Source organism: Lynx rufus, unplaced genomic scaffold, assembly GCF_022079265.1.
Source record: "Lynx rufus isolate CCGP_SWC_20201006 ecotype Redwood Valley unplaced genomic scaffold, mLynRuf1.p SCAF_5, whole genome shotgun sequence".
NCBI classification, from domain to species: domain Eukaryota; kingdom Metazoa; phylum Chordata; class Mammalia; order Carnivora; family Felidae; genus Lynx; species Lynx rufus.
In genome coordinates this window covers 31,543,873-31,565,209 of record NW_025814867.1, presented here as the reverse complement: position 1 = coordinate 31,565,209, position 21,337 = coordinate 31,543,873, and positions in this window count along the sequence as shown.

Here is a 21,337-nt window from a genome sequence, read left to right as displayed (position 1 = left end):
ATGGGAATGTCAGGGAGTAGTAGCATCAAAGACTTCCACTGCCTAGTTCAAAATTTGTTGGAATTCATCCCTGTTGCCATGGGGCTTCCCACCAGGCAGCATGGCCATTAGGCTTTCAGGTCAGTGTTCAGAGAATCTGGTTCTCCTTTGGTTGAAGAGTGCATCTGCTATGTCTGTGTCTTATGAACCCAATATCAAGTCAAGTGACTCTCTGGAAGGATCCTTTGAAGATGTTTAGTTAAGTCCCTTCATTGGATAGGATTGGATAGGTCCTGAGAGACAATGTGATCTGCCCCAGACAGCTATGGGGGCATTGAGCCCAAGACACTTTCGTCTTGACTTCTTTCTCTTTCACAACATACCCTAAAAGATGCCACAGACTGCTGTCTGTAGTTAGTGATTGAACTTTGTTGGCTTTGGCTTCTAATATCTGTGATTGAGAAGTTGGCTTTGGCTTCTAATATCCCTGAATTGGCAGATGTTGGGGCAAGGTAGAGACTTCTCACACCTTGCTTGGGTCCAATGATCGGGTGTGCTCAAAGGTATTTTCATTCTGAATGAATATTCTAGGACAGGTACATTAGCTGGTGAATTAAGGGAATGAGAAAAGGGAAGGAAAGTAAGGGAAAATGGCTGTATCTTACAAGTTACATGAGGATAGAATTTTTTTTTACAGCTCCATTTCCCAGAGAGAGTTCTTTGATGTGTGGGATATCCTTTGCAGGGGGAAAACCCAACCTGTCGACTCCTCCTCATGCCTGATCACCTGACACCTTTGATAGAGGCCAACAATAATAATTTACATTTACTTAGCACACATTGGTAGAAACTCAAAAACATATTATAAATGTCATGTGCTATGACAGGCGCTATTATCCTGAGAGAGATATTGCAACAAATCATTCAATAATTAATTTACAAATACCAGAAAACTGAAGGGTACTGGATGAAAACCAATGTGACTGTGCAGGGAACCAATCACATCAGACCAATTTAATTTCCTCCAATGTCAGAATGACAGGTCTGGAAGATAAGGCAAAAGCAATAGACGTAAAATATCCTGACTTCAGTAAGCCCTTTAGCTCTGTTCCATATGATGTCCTCATAAACATGCTATGAAAATATGGCGTAGCCTCTGCTATTGTTATTTAGTCTTTGATTTATCATGGTTCTCCTTCCCTAAAGAGTTGAGTGGAGTGCTCTGCAGAAAAATAACTGTTGCCTGGGAGAGCACTGGGAGGGCCTTGCTCAGGACCCCAGTCTGGAACGAGTCTTGTCAGTAATATGATTACAGAGATAATTCATGGTGACATATGTACTTCAACATTTACAATGCTTAGAGTTGGATCTTAAGCCCAAGACTTTTGTTTCCAAACTCAGGTCATTCCTGCTCTCCCGCTCTCTGCCTTGAAAGGAACTATTCCTTTCATTCAACTATCCCAGAGGAACAGTTTTCTTTCCAGGACAGTGATGAGGAGGTAGGACAGTAGTATTTACACTGGAGATTGGGGGACAGCTAGTTTCCTGAGGATAGATAGCCCCAAGCCCTTTGGCCTCCAGGTGCTTTCCATGGCAATTCCATCTGTGGACTAAAAGATTGGTGGGTGTGTCTGCTGGTGAGCCCAAAGCATGTGTGATGCTGGGAGTTTGGTTCAGGTAAGGGCAGAATGACCAGGGTAGAGAAGGCTCTGCCTTCTCAGGGACTGGGGAGAAGATGGGAATCTACAACCCCCTGAGAGGCCCAGCTGTTAAGAGAGCCCAAAGGATCCTCAGAGAGCAAATGCCAGATACAAGTGGTCTCTGGAAGTGCTGGTTGACCTTGCTGACCAGTGGTGCAGGGTAGAAGAAGACTGCCCCTATGTCCTGTAAGGGGGGACAGTTGGGGAAGAGCTGCTTCCTTCCCCCACTAAAAAGAGGGGAGTGGTAATCACTTGACAGCTTATTTACTGCCAGCCTACTGGGAGGCAAAAATCCACCATCTTACTGGTGCCTTCTTGTTCAAGAGACCCTCCACCGCCCAAACTCTCTGAGTGCCTAGGGAATATATAATCATGAGTAGAAAAAGAAAACTCATCATCCACTTAAGGGAATTTAGTAAACAACTAGAACAGGTGGCTTTTACTTAGGTAGAACAAAATGATGAGGCAGAAGAGAACTTTAGTAGGATAGAAGGAAGACCTCTCAAAGAAAACTAGAGAAAATATTGATTTTCTAAAACAACAAAAAGCAATTTCTTTTTTTAAAATTGTTTTTTAATCTTTATTTATTTTTGAGGGAGAGAGGGAGCCAAAGTGCGAGTGGGGGAGAAACAGAGAGTGAGGGGAGACAGAGAATCCGAAGCAGGCTCCAGGCTCTGAACTGCCAGCACAGAGCCCAGCGCGGGGCTCAAACTCTCGTTCGTGAGATCATGACCTGAGCCGAAGTCGGATGATTAACTGAGCCACCCCGGTGCCCCCAAAAAGCAATTTATTAATTTAAAAAATTGATTGGCAAACTGTACAGGATACTGGTTGCTGCTGGGAACCAAATTAGCATTCTGGGTGAAAATATGGGATAAATAGCTCCCAAAGTAAAAACAAATATGTGGAGTTCATGGGCAAAAAGTTAAGAAATATAACTAAGAAATATAAAAGGGACACCCAAACAAACCAAGGGTTCTAGAAGTGTGTATGGAAAAATGATAATTAAGGAAATCCCAGAAGAAACGTTTCCTGACTAAAGAAAGATGTGGTCTTGAGTATGGATGGGCTTGCTGAGGTTGTCAGGATAGTTGCAAACAGACATCAGGTGGCATCACTGAGCTCCAAAGGAAAAGAGAAAATGTCACAGGGTGTTGATGGAAAAAGATGGGTCATTTCCAAAGGAAAGAACTTTAGACTCATTTGCAATACAGGAAGCCAGAAGTCTATTGAACAATATTTACCAACATCTAAAGAAAAGGATTATGAGCTAAGAATCCTATTACCAGTCAAGGTAATTATCATCTCTTAGGGTATTCTGGACATATAAGGTACCAGTGAGCATTCTACCACATTCTACGTGCAAGGTCAAAATTGGAAGTGACCTTAAATATTATTGTAGCTTGCCTCCATCAATCATATTTATTTTTCCTTTGTGAGTGTGTGTGCTCCTAATGTGATAAAGGCAGGGACTCATAAGGGCAGGGAGTGGAGAGAGAATGTCAGGAAGGCTGTTAAAACCATGATGTGGGTTTTAATGCTTATTTGCATTTAGATGTGTTTACTGAGGAATTGAGTTGGCCATAATAAACATAATCCCAGGTCTGTAGGAGACGGCCCCAGGGAAACCAATTTGGTTGCAGTGGAATTTCCCAATGGGAGAAATGAGACAGTGCTGTATGGCTGGAAGTCCCTCAGAAGTTCCCACCTATGATTACCAGACTTGGCAAATAAAAATATAGGTTGCCCTGTTAAATCTGAATTTCATACTAACGGTGATTTTTTTTTTTTTCAGTATAAGTATGTCCCAAATATTGTATGAGCATCCTGTATTTTACCTGGTGACTTGATTCCCATCTTAACTTTCAACCTGGAGCCATGGAGAGCTACATTTTTCAGGGACTTTGGGATGTCATTTATAGATGGATGCTTAAAATTGGAGTTTCAATGGAAGGAAACAAGGAGACCTTAAAGCAAAAGATGGGGTTAGTGTCAATATGGGAGCCAGAGGAGTGGTTTCTGAATGGTAGCACATCTCTCTCTGGGTGTGAGATATATTTGAATGGGTCTTGATGTTTGTGGCATTTAAAAATCTCATTACTTTTTTTTAAGTTTATTTATTTATTTTGAGAAAGAGAGAGAGAGAGAGAGAGAAAGAGAGAGAGAGAGAGGGTGAGAATCCCAAGCAGACTCTGCACTGTCAGTGCAGAGCCCAACATGGGACTTGGCTCAAACTCATGAACTCTGAGATCATGACCTGAGCTGAAACCAAGAGTCAGATGTTCAACTGACTGAGTCACCCAGTCGCCCCTAAAAATCTTGTTATAAAGACTGTGTGTGTGCACATGCATGGGCATGTGGTAATAAAGGCTAATTTTCACCAAACACTTACCATGCCAGGAACAATGCTAAGCACTTTAGCTCATTTAATCTTTAAAACAACGATCCCCATTTTATAGACGTGGAAAAAAAAAACAAAAACAAAACGCTGACTTTAAGTGGCTTGCTTAAGGACATACAGATAGCTGGTGATGGAGCCAGGACTTGAACCCAGGTTTGCCTATGCCTGGGAGCTGAGTTTGTGTCCTCTCTGCCATACTACCTCACAGTCAAGTGCAGCAAGCAAAAACAAAATGAAAAAAGCCCCAAAGGCATAGTGCTGACACTGTCTGAGGCTTTGTGACATTGGAGGTGGTCAGGGTGAGAAAGGTCAGGGTGGGCCAGATTAGCCAGGGAAGGCTTCTTGGCAAAAGAAACTCAGAAACCCTGTTCTCACAGATGGGTTTGGATTTGGGATGGTAAAAGAAATGAGCAGTGAGGACATCAACCTGGGCCAGTGGAAGGAGGGAGCCTGGTGGAGTGGGTGGCAAGGGTAAGCATGAAGTGGGTGATGAGGGGGCTCCCCAAAAAGTCAGAGGAGAGAGCAGGAGCTGAGTTGGTCCAGTAGGGGGAAATGTTTGTGTTTGGTTTGGCACACAGAGTGACCACAGGACAGGTTCCCCATAAAGAGGAGGGCGGGGCTGTGTCACGGGTGAGGCGGGGAGGTGAATCGCCAGCGTGCAGTTGAAGTGGGGTGGGTGACACACAGACTGGTGTAAGCTTAAGGTCAATGGGAAGTCAGTAAAGGTTGTAAGGTGTGGAGTGGTGGTGGTGGTGGTGGGGTTGGCATGGGTGATAGGACTTGGTGGTGAAGTAGGTGTGGCAGGAGGGTGATGGGAACATGCCCAGCAAGGCCACCTGGCAGTGCCCCTGAGTGGAGGGCATCAGTAAGTGGACTAGAATGGGGGTGGAGGGAGGGAGCCTTGTTGGCTTCAGTGTGTGGGAGGCCATTGCCCCCAGGAGAGGAGGTGACCGATGGTGCCTTCCCTTCTTGGCAGGTGCCAAGCTTAGAACCAGAGCTCCACACAAGCCTGGAAAGAATGCTCGTGGTAGTGGCAGGCAGTGACAGCACGGGTCTGTATGCCTTGGGATCTCCTGGTCAGCTCTAGCAGCCCGTGAACAGATCACCCCGAGAGGCTTCTCCACCCGCTGGATGGAGCAGAGCCCATGCAGAGACCTGGATAAGGCAGGTTTAGGGCTGGATGCCTTTGAGAGAAGCTCATTTGACATTATGCCTCTCAGGTAGCATTTGACCCACGCCTTGGTTTTACATAAAACCCACATAGCCTTCCAGATCACCCACCGCCACGGGCCACGCACCGTCTTCTACCCTGACGGTGGGTAAGCAAAGTCATGGCCACAGAAGGCGGCTGAAATAAAATGTGTAATTGTGCTCCAAGACACCTTAATTGTTTATTAATTACTCCATAAATCATAGTGACACCTGTGTTTATGCTCCTGTTAATTCACTCTTGTGAGGGGAGGGATGGAAGCACAAGACCAAAGAATAACTGTCCCCATAACTGTGGGACAGAGGTACCTGAAATGGGACAGGGACATCAAGGCTCTCGGTGCTTCTCCCTCACTGTCAGCCTCAACTGCATTTGCATCCACTTTTGGCCAAGACTATAGTCCTGAAAGGGCTGCTGATAAAGAGTGCTAATAATTCTCATTAAAGGAGCCTTGATGGGGCAAGGTGGGGGAGGGGCTAAGCGCTCCACCTCCTCCATCCAGGAGCCAGTGAAGAGACAGGTTATTGTACTCATTTGACAAATGAGAAACTGAAACTCTGAGATTTTATCTGAGCCTCAGGGTCACACTGCCAGTTTCGTGGCCATGATGGAGTTTGAATTCGGGTTTGTCTGACTCCCAAGTGAGGTAGCCCTTGTGGGAGGGTTAGAGAACAGCCTTGGGAGGAGAAGGGAGCTTTCCTGTTAATCATCCCTGATACTTCATTTGTGTCTTGTATGTTTATCCAAGGAAAGGCAAACTGTTTTCTAAATGATGATGGAAACAGCATTCATCCAGGTGTTTTGGCTGCAGTGTTCTGGTGCCCTGCCACTCAGACTGGCTATCGCTGGTGTCCCCCTCTAACTGACCTGACCTCCATCCCAGACAGTCACCAGCTCCTGTCCCTCGGAGCCCTTCTCTGCACACATCTGTCTGCAGCCATCAGCGACTGAGCGCCTGGCCCTGGAGAGTGCGCCAGTGTTCCAGATGGTTAATAGAACTTTATTGCCACAATCATTCTTAATGCGGCCATTCCAAAGACCCTGTCTGGAAGGAGGCTCCGCTCCTGTGATGGGGCAGCAGTCCCGGCCTGCTGGAGGCTGGGCCGCTGCTGGCTAGCCCTCTCTCTCGGGCCTGATAGTGCACTTCCACAGATGCCATGAGATAGCTCTTTGGAAGACAAGTAATGCCATAAAACCTAGCTTGGGAGTAATCTTTTCCCCTGGGTTGAGATCAGGACTTTGAAGGGAGGAGGGAATGCTGTAGGCAGCAGCTGGGCTGGGGGAGGCCCTCTGCTCTGGGTCCTGAACATGGTGGAAGGTGGGGGAAGAAGGCAGGTAGGGAATGAGATGTCACCCCATCTTGTCCCCATCTTCCCTGACCATCCCTCAAGTCTCAGCTTTAAGAGACCTTCCCCAACCAGCCAATCCTGTATTCTCTCTCTTTCACAGCCTGTTATTTTCTTCTAAGTACTTTTCTCCATTTGTGATGATAAACTTACTCATGGGTCTATTTGTTTAATATCTCTCTCAGATACTGGTCTGTGCAGGGATGATGTCTATTTTGGTTAGCAGTATACCAGGTGTCAGCACAATGCCTGGCACATAACAAGTACCCACTAAGTACTCACTGAATGAAAAAACAAATGAATATTATTAGTGAGTCATGGCCACTCTGTCCTCAAGAACAATTCTCTTAGGCTCTACTGATAGGGGGTCTCATGATGCGCTTGCTAGCAGGCGATTTAAGATTGGAAAGAAGGAAGATCAGCAAGATGCCTCCAGAGGCCATTAGAGTAGTTAGTTTCTGGGCGCTGAAGTCTGAGGGCATTGAACACATTGCACAATGAGGGAACGGATGAGAAAAGATTAGGAAGACTAGAAGGAATGTCTTTGTGGGTGACAACGCAAGTGAGTCTGTGGGAGAGAGAACTGCCAGTGTCTGCCACAAAAGGAGCAGGAATGTTTGAACACTACCCTATGTTCATGGGATAGTTTCACCTCAGCAGAAAGTAGATCATTAAACTTCCCAACCCTCCTTCTCCTTCCTGTGCTCTGGACCAAGAGTCCCTGCTAATGGTTTGGTGTCTTTCAGCAGGGAGGCAGTTAGGGTACCACACCCACCTCTCTGGCCTCTAGGTGTGGTGGGACTGGAGGACATTATGGTCAGTGCCAAGGTATGGACAAAGGAAGCACTTAGCCTTGCAAGAGCCATCAGCCAAGCTACGCTTCCTCAAGAAAAGGAGCTTACAGGAAGTTTGGGGGGGGGGGGGTGGGTAGAAAATGCCTTCATCCCCTGGACTATTCTTCTATTGGTGCCAGCTGGGCCCGTGGGCTGCCTGGCATTGGTGAGCAGGGCCTAGGACTGACAGGAGACCACTGGGAGTCCAGCAAACACAGCCAGGATGGCAGAGAAGCTACCCAGTATGCTGAGTGGCCTGCAGGGAAAGGCATGGTCAAGTTTGCTGGAATAGATCTATGGTATTCGGTCACCATGGAAGCAAGAAAGGCCTCATGAACAGGGATGGGGCTTGACCGGGACCTTGAGAGTAGCCTGGATGATCAGAAGGACAGGGAAGAAGGGGAGCAGAGTGAGGAGAGGATGGAGGAGGGGGGAGATAGGGGCTCAGGGAAGTGGAGGCACAGAGAAGATCCATCAAGAGGAGGCCTGTCTCTGCCCAGGTTAGGGCTGTGGGATGGACCGTGCATCCTGGAACCCAGACTCTGCAGTTCTCCCTGCAGGCTAGGAGCACAGGGCCATGGACATGAAGGCACAGAGATGATGTTGAGGACTGGGGGGTGTGAGCAAGTGGTGAGCCTTCAGCTGAGCAACCACACGCCCTGCTGAGAGAACTGGGAGTCATGAACCAAGGCCACAGACCGAGAATCCAGAACAATGCCTGTGGTGGAGTATTAGATACCCGGTTTGTTAACACACAGGAAAGATGTGATCATTTGAACACCACGGATTCTTTGAGCTTTGTCAAACCACCCTCATGTTTGGGTCAGAGCGAATAATGCAGTCTCCACATTGACAGGCCAGCCGAAGTGACCCCCCTGTGTGACCCTGTTATGAGCAAGGCAGAGACTTTGCAGTCTCATATATCTGTGGTCAAGATGGTAAAATGCGTGCTGCACATAACTCTCTTACGGGGGAGGGGGGCTCTGCTGGTTGAAGTGGAATGGGGGCAAAGTCAAGTGTGAGAACATAATCTATCATCTTAAATGGGTTCATTTTCTGAGAGTGAAAGGGGACTTGCGTCAGCTTGAGCTGGGTCCTCTGGGAAGCACGCACTGAGGAGGAGTCAGGAGGCAAATGTCTCACTGGGGGGTGGGGTAGGGTGAAACCTAAGAAATGAAGCAGAGGGGTTGGTGGGATTGGATGGGGGGCTGTGGGATTTATGACGCAGACTTGCCCAAATTTCTGTCATTCTGGTGGGGAGCTCGCAGGAAAATGCTGACCATCAGAAGAGTCCTGTGTTGAGTGGAAAGACCTGGGTCCTCGTCCTACCACCCTCCTCAGTCACTGGCCAGAGTGCGGTTGGCTCAGAAGCTGAAGTGGTCCTGCAGGACATAACCACTCTAGACCATCAGGTAAGTGCTCCCTACAGGGGCCCAGCAAGTCCTCCCCTGAGTGGGCATCGTGAGTCTGCTACAGGGCACTGTTACCAATTATGCTGGGACAACAGGAGTAAACCAGGACCATGCCTCAAAAATCAAGACATCTGGCCACGGTATTTCCGGAGAACACTTATAGGATTCACTGTTTGATTCTATCTTATTCTATCATGGTCCCGTCCCATTAATTTTTTTTAACTAATTACTTGTCTGGAATGAAATAGCAAACACTCACTGAGTGTTTATTTCTATGCCAGGCATGAGGTGAGCACCTTACATGAATTCATTATTTCTCCTATTAACCTCATGAGGTAGATACTATCATTATATACTTTATACTTAAATATTTATTGTAATAACATGCCCATATATAATATGTAACATATAATATATATAATTATATAATTATAAGATCACCCGTTTTACAGGTGAGGAAACTGACGCACAGGGAGGTTATATGGCTGGTTCAAGGTCATACACCCTGTAAGTCACAGAGCTGGGCTTTAAACAAAGAGGTTTGTTTGCTTCCAGGACTAGCACTTTTAAATACTTCATAGTTGTAGAATTTTGAGCTAGCAGAGAGTATAGAAGTCATCTTATTGAGATCTAGAGAAGTTATAGAGCTTCCCTACAGTTATGTAGAAGGTTAAGACTAGTGTCTTGCTTGCTGACTCCCAAGTCCAAGTCCAGGGCTTCTTCCCTGCTGCATGCCTCAGGCATGCTTATTGAATTTGCAGATAATAGAATGTTGGAAAGAAAAATTCTACAATTGAAAATACAAGAGCGATTCTAAGTGATTTTGACAGTCTGGAATGCGGGTTGAAACCAATAAGATGAAAGTTAATAGAGATATATGTAAGCTTTTATATTTAGGTTCAAAAGCACCAAGTGCACAAGTGTCTGGTGGGGAAGACTTTGTCTGCAGGCAGTTTAACAGTAATGAGATCATCAGAGGTGACAGGAGGTGAGGATGAGGGGACACAATTTTAGGCTGCATTAATAACATGGCATTCAGATCACAGGAAATGAGGGTCCTCCCTGTGTACCCATTCACTCATATTTGGGAAGTGGAGTATTGAGCTTTCTTCTGGTCACCATGTTTTGATAGGGATGGACACAGTAGTGGGTTGAATTGTGTCCCCTCAGAAAATAGGCCCAAGTCCTAACCTCTAGTACTTATGACCTCACTTGGAAAAGAGTCTTTGCAGATGTAAGTAAGCTAAGAAACTTGGGATAAGATCATCCTGGATTTAAGGTGAGCTGTAAATCCAATGACTGGTGTCCTTTTAAGAGAGAGGAAAGGAAGATTTGAGAGGCAGAGAGACCAGGAAAGAAGGTTGTGTGAAGACAGGCAGAAATTGGGAGTTGTGCTGCCACGTCCAAGGAATACCAGGAGCCGCCGGAGGCTGGAAGAAGCAAGGAAGGATTCTTTCCTGGAGGAATCCGTTCCTTTGGAGGGAGTGTGGCCTGGCTGACCCCCTTATTTTGGACTTCTGGCTTTTGCAACACTGAGAGAATAAATTTCTGTTGATTTAAGTCTTTCAATTTGCGGTAATTTGTTACAGCAGCTGTAGGAAACGAATATAGACACAAAGTCAAGAACCCCTAGAAAAGGGTGCCCTGAGGACAGGTCCTGTAAACTGTGGTGCATGAAGAGTGGTTGGAGGCCCTGTGTGGGATTAGGGCCGAGTGGCCATGTAACCGACACTGCCGCACTCTCGTCGTTGCCAGGGGTAGACTGGTGGGGCCACCTGCAGGCCGCTCTCAGAAACCCTACAGAGCCTGGGAGTCTGAGCTCAGGGCTGGCAGTACTACACCGGGAAGTATAATTAAGTCAGAGAAAGTTGTCATCGTCAACTTCCCCCAAAGTATCCTTTGATCCTTTCACTCTCCCATGCAAGGACCTTTAGTTTTGTCATCACCCCGAGTAGTGACAGAGCCCCCAAGGACTTGGCAGAGCACACTCAAGGGCTTTCTTGGAAACCCCACAAACACAAGAGGGTCCTTTGCAGGGGGCTGGAATTCCCAGGAAAGTGGGTGGGGCAAGTGCCTGGGGCTCTAGGATCGCCCTTTTTGAGTAATACCTTCTTAAAACTTTGTCTTAATCTGGCTTTAGGACACCATTTTACCTGGTTTGGGTGATTGGATTGGGTGATTGGATTGACTCAATGAGATAGTGGACACACAGGGTAGGCAGAACTTTGGGGGAGGGTGGACAGGATGAGGTCAATTAGGGAAGTGTTGAGTCGGAGGCTGAAAACCTTTCTTACAGTTTGGAGCTCAAGATGAGACTAGATGTGATGAGTGTTACTAATATACAGGTGGTAGTTGAAGCTGATGGTCCAAGGACACTGGAAAGGGCCTTATGAACCTCAAAGCTGAGGTTTATAGAGGAGCAGCATTGGTATTTCCTCATTAGAGAAGCAGAATCTTGGGCCCCACCCCAGGCCTGTCTAATTGCAGATTACATTTTAACAAGGCCCCCAGGGGATCCATTTGCACATTAAAGTCCAAGTAGCACTGCTCTGGGCCAGTGGTTCTTTTCCTCCTCTCTGAAAGCTCATTAGCATCCCCAGTCCCTGGGTTCTGACCAATTGAGAGTATAGTAGAATTACCTGCAGAGCTAGTTAAAGCACAGGTTGTTGGGCCCCACCTCCAGAGGTTCTGATTCTGTAGACCTAGGGTAGGGCCTAAAATTCTGCATTTCTAACAACTTTCCAGCTGGTTTTGATGCTGCTGGTCCCCGGCCCACACTTTGAGACACACTCGCAGAGTGAGGTAAGGCTCGAAGAGGGCCCAGGATAGAATCCCAAGGGAAACCAATATTTAGAGGTCAGTAGAGGAAGAAAGAAAAGAGGAGGAGAAGTTTCCGATGCAGGAAGCAAGCCAGGAAAATGGGTTATCCCTAGTGGCTTTTCCACCACACTCTTTAGGCCTTGAGGATCGCCCTCATTCTGTTTCTGCCTTCCTGTTTGGTGAAGTCTAACAGCACTCCTTGGAACAACATGCACTACTTGGAAATTTTGTATGTGATCGTGTCATGTCCACCTTTCGGGCTGTCCCCTGCTTTAAGGAGAAAGCCCAAACTCCTTAGGTCAGCACACAAGGCCTTCTGAGCTCCTTCCCTCCTCTCTTCTGGGGCCCTTTGCTCCGGGCATCGCAACCTACTTGTCAATCTTCAGTTAATTTTGCCCTTTCATACTTCCCTGCATCTGTGATGTGTCTTCAGCCCTCCTCTGCCTCATCTCCCAGCTCCTACTCACAAGATTAGAATACCCTCTGAGAAGGAGTCTCTTTATTTATTTTATATCTCTTTCCACTCCACCCTTTGCCACCTCCAACTTCTGACTCAGTTCAAACATTACCTCCCTCCAAGCCTGCCCTGAATCCCGAGGCTAGGGTAAGCCCCTCCTGTGTTCTACTTTCTGTCATAATATTCATCACCTCACTTCACAGTAGTTGATTTAATTATCTGCCTCCCTCACTCTATGTGGGCTTTCTTTGAATAGAGAACTAGGTTTCATTTGATTTTTGCACCTCCAGCTCTGAGTACAATGCCTGGCACAGAGCACGCACCCGACTCTTGTTTGCTGAATGAAAAAATTCAGGAATCAGTGAGCGAATGGATATAAATGTCGACACATTTGAGAACCGAAGCCTCCTTCCTTGGGCCCACAGTGTCTTCGTTAGGTCATCTGCTCCTTCCCCAGGAGGGAGACCAAAGACTCTCCTCTAGTCACTGTCCCACTGGAGAGCACAAGCCAGTCACCTCAACAGTACTGGCAGTAGATTGTTGATGTCTTCATTTCCCTGGCCAGCCATGTGTCCACCTCTCTCCAGTACAAAATCACACAAACACATTCTCTCTTCAGTTTGCTAATTCCTGTCTTAGTAATGGAGAGCCAGCAAGGTGAAGGCAGAGGGTAGAAGTATCTCTTTCAGCCCCTGTGTGTATTCCTGGCTCCAAGGGACCAACCCAGACTTTAAGAGGGAAGCTTGGCTTTTTAACACCACCAGGTGGCCAAGAGTCATTAATCCCTGGACTCACCAGGCTCACAGCATGTGGTGGCTTGAGTCAGCTACTAACTGGGGAGCCTGCTGATGGGCTCTTCTATACATCCAGCAGAGGAGAGCACCTGGAGAAGGGCGGGGGAAAGGGGTCAGAAGTGAGCCCTCAGGAGGTTACATTGCTGCCACACTGCCAAATATATGCCCATCTTCACCACTGACACAGACACCTCTTTTCCGTTTAACGAGAGCTTTCATGCCTTCTCTTTCTCTTTCCTGGCAAGAAGCTCACAGGGAAGTAAGATGGGACCTGAGAGTCAAAGCATGGGTGGGACTTACCCAAAGTCCCGCAGTGTGTGAAGGTGCAGTTGGATTTGAACCCAGCCTGGTCTGCCTCCAGCCTCTTCACCCGCCTCAATATGCTGCATCTAAAATAATGTTAAAATATGTATAAACCATACAGGGTGAAGTGCAAATTATTCCTTCTGTGGAAGTGCAAAATAGCCAAGTGGTGACGGGAACTTGGCAGGGATGGAGTGGGATGAGTCAGGGACAGCTTTTTGAGGTAGGAGAGCTGTTCTGTGGGGCTGAGAGAGGGGGAGGCATGGCAGGCAGGGAGCAAGGGGGAGAGAATTCTAGTGGGAGAATCGCGGGCCTGAAGGGGGATAGCACACCATGTGGCCTTCCTGTAGTGCTGGGCTGTGGATGGAAGCATGAGACGGGGAGCAGAACAGAGCTGGAAAGGCCCTGTCCTCATGAAGGTGGTCCCCGAGCCCAGAGCCGTGTGCCTGTGTGCGCGTGCAAAAGCGGGGCATTGTTGTGTGTGAGGATGTGGTGTGTGTCCGTGTATGCATACGTGGGCTGTGGGTATATGTGGTGTTGGTGTGTAGGGGAGTATGCAGTGTGTTCAGGTGGGGTACAAGGTGCATCAGAAAATTGCCAGTTGTGGGTTTCTAATAGCCTGTCTTTTCTTACCTGTGGATAAGCACTGTCTACTCCACCCCCGCCAACAGCACACACACACTGCTCAGTATTAACCCTGTATTCCTTTTAGTCTTAGATATGTAGGATTATGGAATTTATTTAACCGAGTTCTGTAAAAGTGGACATTTTTAGCACACATGTAACTCATAGGCATGGCTACGTTTAAGTACTCAGTGCTGTTGGGATGTGCCCTTTTGGTCTCTCAGCTCTACCACCCCTGCTGTTGGATCACATGCAGGTTCTGTCTATGTGGCGGTGGGTGGTGGGTCCTAGGAGGGGATGCCCAAGTCTATACTCTACCAGCTTGGGCCCAGCAGAAAGAGAACTTTTTACCTATATTTTAGATATAAAACCCAAAGTGAATCTCACTGGTTGCATTTGGGTCACGTGTTCATCTCTGAGCCAGTCACTGTATCTTTGGGATAAAAACCTTTAATTGGCTGCTCAGGTCACATGACCATCTCTGACTCAGGGGTGGGGTCAAGCACCCCTGAGAATGGACCGGTTCCAAGGACCTTTGGAATGTTGGTGCCAGAGGGGCCAGTGGATGTTGAACAGATACAGAACCTGTCTCCTCCTGTTGACTGAAAGTTTCTAATTTGTGTGAACTTGGTCGTGCCTCAGAGAGGGAACTGAACTTGTGTGTGTGTCAGGACCTGGGCCAAGGGCTATCTGATATTATGTCTTTAATCTTCACAATCTCCTTGTAAGTTGGGTGCCAGTAAGCACAGAACTTACAGATGAGGGCATGGTATTCAGAGGACTAAAAGGACTTGGTTGGATCACGCATCTGGAAGGTGACAAGGCTGGGGTAGAACTGCATACCTCTCGGGTCACTGCTTCCTGCCAATCATGCCCCACTTGAGGATGAACCTTGGGGTGAGAAGGAATCTTAGTATTGTGGCAATATTGTGAGCATCAGATTCAGGCTTCATTTCTAGAACCAGTTATCTTACTTATTAGTTGAGTCCCAGGTTCCTATTCTGCAAAATGAGAACGATGAAGTCTGTCCTGCTGAGATCTCAGAATTATCCCATCAATCAAATGAGATAGAGGGCTTTGGATATTGTCAGGAGCTGAATACATGTAAAATGTAACCAAGGCTGGTTGTTAAATAGTGACACATTTCTGTGTTGGGTAGTAAACAGCTTCTGCCTCTGACCACCTTACCAATACTCTGGCTCCTCCCAGGGTCCTTGGGCTTGGAACTCTTGTGACCTCCCCATGATCCAGCAACCAAAGGGGCAATATCTGACTTCAGTCACAGAAGAGGAGGTCACCTAGAGAAATACTTGCAACTTCAGCTGCCCCCAACTCCCATCCCTTCTTATGGGCCCAGAATGGCTATGTTAGCCCTCTTCTCCCCATGGTGATCTGCCTTCTCCTTCCCGAACTCCCAATGTTCACCATGAAGCAGCCAGTCCTGGAGTGCGGGTGTGAAAGTAATGTCTCCTGCTGCTTTTATGGGTGTCCTGTGGGGTTCTGCACTTTCTCAACCTTCTCGAGGCTCCCTTGACAGGTTTTGGGTCACAGCTGAAGTGGGAAGGAGTGGGGAAGAATGGGCAAAAGGGTCTGAAAAATCTCCTGGGATGGAAAATAGTTCAATTTTGTCTAACCTGGTGTTTCTGAATTGTGACAAGTGGTATAATCTGATGGTTAGGAGTACAGGGTTGGGAGCCAGACTTCCCTGAATAAACCTGTGCTCCTTCATAGTGATCTTGGGCAAGTTACTAACATTACCTGCGCTTCAGTTTTCTCATCTGTGAAAGGGGAATGTTAATGGCACATGCTCTAGTTGTCTAGGATTAAATAAAAGGATATTTGTGGATCACTTAAAATAGTGTCTGGCTTGTAGTTAGTATTAATTTTTAAAATTGTATATATAATTGTATGTATGTCTCACATGAGATATATATGTATCATTATGTATTATATAGTATGTATGTAATACCTATATATATGTAATATCTATGTGTATATGTAGTAACTGTTTTCATTCTTTGGAAGGAGTATTATGCAAATGGTACTTTTGAAGTGCTGGGGTGGAGGAATCCTGAACAGGGAGGAAAGTATAGGACGTGTTCACTGTACACTTCCCTGGTTTTTTTTTTTTGTAAAAATTTTTAAATGTTTATTCATTTTTTAAAGTATATTTTTTTTTAATTTTTTTTCAACATTTATTTATTTTTGGGACAGAGAGAGACAGAGCATGAACGGGGGAGGGGCAGAGAGAGAGGGAGACACACAGAATCGGAAACAGGCTCCAGGCTCTGAGCCATCAGCCCAGAGCCTGACACCGGGCTCGAACTCACGAACCGCGAGATCGTGACCTGGCTGAAGTCGGACACTTAACCGACTGCGCCACCCAGGCGCCCCAAATGTTTATTCATTTTTTAAAGACAGAGAGAGACAAAGCAGAAGCAGGGGTGGGGTGGAGAGAGGGGGACACAGAATCCAAGGCAGGCTCTAGGCTCTGAGTTAGCACAGAGCCCGACGCGGGGCTCGATCATGACCTGAGACGAAGTCCGACGCTGAATGGACCAAGTCACCCAGATGCCCCTTCCCTGGCTTTAAATATTCCTTTTTGTGATTAGATTATGTAGCCTGGGTTTCAGCTTGGACATTCTGATTATCATCCATTTAGGACATGAATAGCTCTGAAATAATCTTCCTTGCAGGTGATTCTTATCAAGCTATTCCCTCTCTTAGGAGCCTGCAATGGCTTTCTGTTCCCTTTACTATGGAGCGTGTAGCCCTCAGTCCTGCATTGAGCTGCCCTATCTGCCTCCTCCCAGGCCTATGTTACTAGGATCCTTTAGCATCCCTAACCAGAACAGACTCTCAGGTACAGCCCAGAATGGGGCCCAGGTCTTGTTCTTATCTCTCTCACTCCCATTTTCACCTGTGATGTCCTCCTGCCTATTCTCATCAAATCCAGGTTCACACCTTTATAACCCAACATGAAGCTCCTCTGTAGAGCAACACCCAGGTGTTCTAGGAAGGACGGAGGGGGCTTTGGCCTCAGCCTTGTGTGTGCAGCTTGGAATGGGTTCACATGCAGCCATGTGATTTTTGCAGTATTTTCTGTGGATGTTCTTTTCTCATTAGACAGTAAATCCCTGGCAACCCCTCCTCCCCACCAGATCAGGGTCTAGACATCTACTTCTTTTGCAGCCAGCTAGCTCTTGGCACCCAGTAGGTGTTGCTTAGGTGAAGAGTTGAGAATGCAAGCCCAGGACGAACCTCCCTCCCTCCCATTCTTCCTTCCTTCCTTCCTTCCTTCCTTCCTCCCTCCCTCCCTTCCAATGTTTATTTATTTTGAGAGAGAGAGAGAGAGGTGGGGGAGGGGCAGAGAGAGAGGAAAGAGAATACCAAGCAGGCTCCATGCTGTCAATGGAGAGCCCCACACGGGGCTCCATCTCACGAACCTCAAGATCATGACCTGAGCCGAAATCCAGTGTCCGAGTCTTAACTGACTGAGCCATCCAGGCACCCTAGATCAGATGAATTTTCTAAGGCAAGAGGTCAGGCCTATAGTCATAAAGCCTCAAAGACAACCAAAAATTTTTCATAGGATTAGCAGGGACAATGTTTAGAAAGTATCTCTTCCATTTCTTTGCTCTACAGGGGCAGCAATTAGAGCCCAGAGAAATGGGCCCTGGCATCACACAATGGGGGCTCTAGGACAAGATTGACCCTCCACCTGGTGTCCCCTCCCTGACAGCCACATGCCTGGCCACAACCCATCTGCTGCCTAGACTCTCATCAGCAGGGACTAGGTCTGTCTTCAGTTCAGGGGCCGCCTCCGTGCACCCCATCTTTCCTTGGTCTATTTAGAAGTACCAGAGGATTAGGGTGACAGAGAGCAGTGTTTTCGGGTGAAGGCCACCTTCAAATCCCAGCTCTATCACCCAGCCATGTATCCTTCCTTGGGTAGTTACTCAATCTCTTTAAATCTCAATTCTGTACCTGGAAAATAGAGATGATGGTAATGGTACTCACCTCAAAAGGATGTTGCATGAATTCAGATGGATCATCTGTGCAAAGGGCTTGTACAATGCCTGGCAGTAAGGCTTATCTACATGGGCTACTATTTTATGTATGACTTGACTCCAGACCATGGGTTCTGTCAAGATCTTAGAACTCCCCCCTCTCTGAGGCCTCCCAGACTATGTGGAGAGTTTTCCAGATTCTCCTCAGGGCCTGCAGAGCACATTATACTCACATATGTGGATATTTATGACCATGTTCTGTAGTCACCTGTCCACGGGCCTGTTTCCTCTACCCTCATGTCAGGGATAAATGCTTGCAGAAATAAATATTGAAAATGGCCTCTCCTGCCCTACTCCTCCATTTCTAAATTTTAATTTAATTTATTCATTTTTAAAACCAGGCAGTTCCTTCCCATGGTTAAAAATCCACAGTAAATATACGGTAAAAATTTTCCTTTCTTTGCCTTTCTCTTCCCTAGTGGCAGGCAACGTTATAATTTTTAAATTATGTATCCTTCCAGAGCTATTATTCGTGTGTGTGTGTGTGTGTGTGTGTGTGTGTGCATGTGTGTGTGCATCTGCAAGGATATATTAAATAGTCTGTCAATGTTCTTTTTGTTTCTCCATTTTTGATGACAATTCTGTGTTATTGATATGGTTGTATAGCCCAGGTTCTGGAGCCGGATGGCCTGGTACAAGCCCTGGTTCCACCACTGGCTGTGTAATCTTGGGCAGGCTACTTAACTTCTCTGTGCCTTGTTACTTCATCTGTAAAATAAGATATGTAGCAGTAGCTATCTCACAGGATTGTTATGAGGAAATGTGAATAAAGCATTGAGAAGGTGCTTGCATAGAGCAGGGGCTCCGTGATGTCAGCTATTATTATGGGCTGCCTTTCATTCAGTGCTGACCACAAGCCAGGACTATGCTACCTCCTTTATACTCATTATCTCCTCAATCACCCAACAACTCTGTGAGACAAGGACTGTTATCTCTCTTACACAGACTCAGACTGAGATAGAGCTGGTATCGGGTATCTGGCCTGGCTGGGTTCCTTGGGCAGAGTAAATGTCAGAGATGAGATCTGAGGCTGAACTGCCAGAACGTGTGCTGTCCTTTAAAGCTTCTTATTTATAGCTTCTTCCTAGGGCCATATTCTGTACACAGTAGGTGCTCAGTAATAGCTTGGGTCTTTCCTTCCCAATGCCTTTGGTTTGTGTTTTGAGGCCATTGTTTCTAGGCAGGATCTTTGAAGCTCTAGATATGTCCTCATTTGACCCTCCATTCAGCCCAAGGCCTTATGTTTAGAATCTGCAGTTCCTGCCTGGCACATCTCTAAGGGAATCTGCCTTCCAATTATCTTTTTCTTTTTTCCTCATATTTATATCAGCAGAAATGAAGGAGAGAAAAACCAGCCTTTAACTAGGATTTTATTACCCATTGACCTCAGCCATCTCTATCTATCTCTCCCGAGCTCTGCCCATTAGTTGTCAGGGCAACGTGGTGTAACTCCAGGCCTGCTGCAGTTGGCTGGGTTTAATTCTCCCCCGCCGCCCTGTTGGCTGGGCATGGCTGCCCTGAGTACTTGCTCCGGAAGCATTGTCAGGCATGGCCCTGGAAAAGTAAATCAGGAGAATGAGACGTATTTGGAGGAAGAGAAGGATAACTGCCCAGCCCTTTATTCTCAGAGAGTAATTACAGCTTTAAGTATGGTTCATGGGTCATTGCTAGAAATCATGAGGTTGAACACAGTGCAGAACTGCACATGTGGGAACGGCTGAATTTGAAGTTGCTCAGCCTTATCTGGGCTAAAGCTTTGCTCTGGCCTGTCTTGAATCTCTACAGCACATCCAGACCCCATGTTTTGATCCGAGGCCCTGCCTCTGTCTCCCCATCCCTGTCTCTGACCTCCTTGGAAGAAGGGGGAAAATTTTTCTGCATTTATCTCTCTGCATTTATGGCACATTTCTGTTGCCATGCCTAGATTGTCATCATTCCCTTCCAAATTGCCCATCCTGCCTCCTCCTACTAACCTCTCCTAACCTCTGAGGCACCTCCTTCCTTTTCCAGAGTTTTAAAATAGTTCCCAATATTTCCCTTTCCATTAGCAACCACTCTGCCTTCACTTGGCTCCATAATCGCTAGAGCTACTTTCCTAGCTCACAAGTGTTTCCTGGCATCTTATCTAAGTCCAGCCTGGAGGAGACACAGTTCTTGTCATGGAGAAGCTTACAACTGAGACAAAAGTGTAACCAATGCGCAGTGTCTGTGCTAGGATAGCAGTAAGCACTGACTTGTAGAAGCACAGGTGGTGGAAAGACAGAGCAGTTGAGAAAACAGAGCAAGGACAAGTGGCCTTGGTTGGACATTCAGGACAGGACATTCTCAGAGACTTTTGCACGTAGTGTGTACTGACAAGGTTAGGCAACTTCTTTTATTTTTTAAAGATTTAAAAAATATTTATTTTAGAGAGAGAGAGAGAGAGAGGAGGAGGGAGGGGCAGAGAAAATGGAGGACAGGAGATTTGTGCTGATAGCACAGAGCCCGATGTGGGGCTCAAACTCACAAACCATCAGATTATGACCAGAGCTGAAGTCGGATGCTTAATCAACCAAGCCACCCAGGCACCAAGGGTTAGGTAACTTCTTATAGCTGCCACCCTATAGTTCTGCCATCAGGATCTGGAGATGTGATGGAGTTAACTCTGTTTCTGTTTATCTTTTCTCAACTCTGTTCAGTGACTTGAAATTGGCCATAGTGGGAGCATTCACATCATGGAAATCAGCAAACATTACAAAATGGAACTTTTTTTTGAGAGCTGGTTTATCAACACACCTCTGGGGCATCACAGAGAGAGTAACATTTTCCTGGGGACTTGAAAGATAGACAGCAGGTTTCTAAGTGAAGGAAGTAGGGGGGAGGAAAGGGGAGAGGACATTTGTTTGCTGGGGCTTTTTCAGTTGCAAGTAATAGAAATTTAATTCAAAATAACTCAAGGGAAAAAAGTATTGTGTTAGCTTATCTTATAAGGAAGAAGTGGTGATTTCAGGCATGGCTGAAACAAAGGGTTACATAATGTTAGGAAAATCTCTGCCTTTCCCCTAAAAGTACCTTTGGCTCTATCTTTATCTCTGTCATCTCTGTCTCTTCATTTCCATCACCCTCTCCTCTTTGTCTCATTTCTACTTCCAGTCTCACAAGGAGAGAGACACTGTGCTGTCCTCCAGCATTTAAATCCATCTGCCAATGGTCTCTTCATGTAGTCATGTGCCAGCCTCTGAACACCTGCTCTGTCCATGATGATGCATGCATGCTAATAAAAAAAAAAAAAGAGGTTCTGCACCCAGAATGGGAAAGGTTTACTAAACAGGGAAAGACATGGTTTCCTCACAAGATTCCAGGCAGTGGGAAGAGAATGAAAAGTGAAAGTGCCTCATGGGTTTAAAGA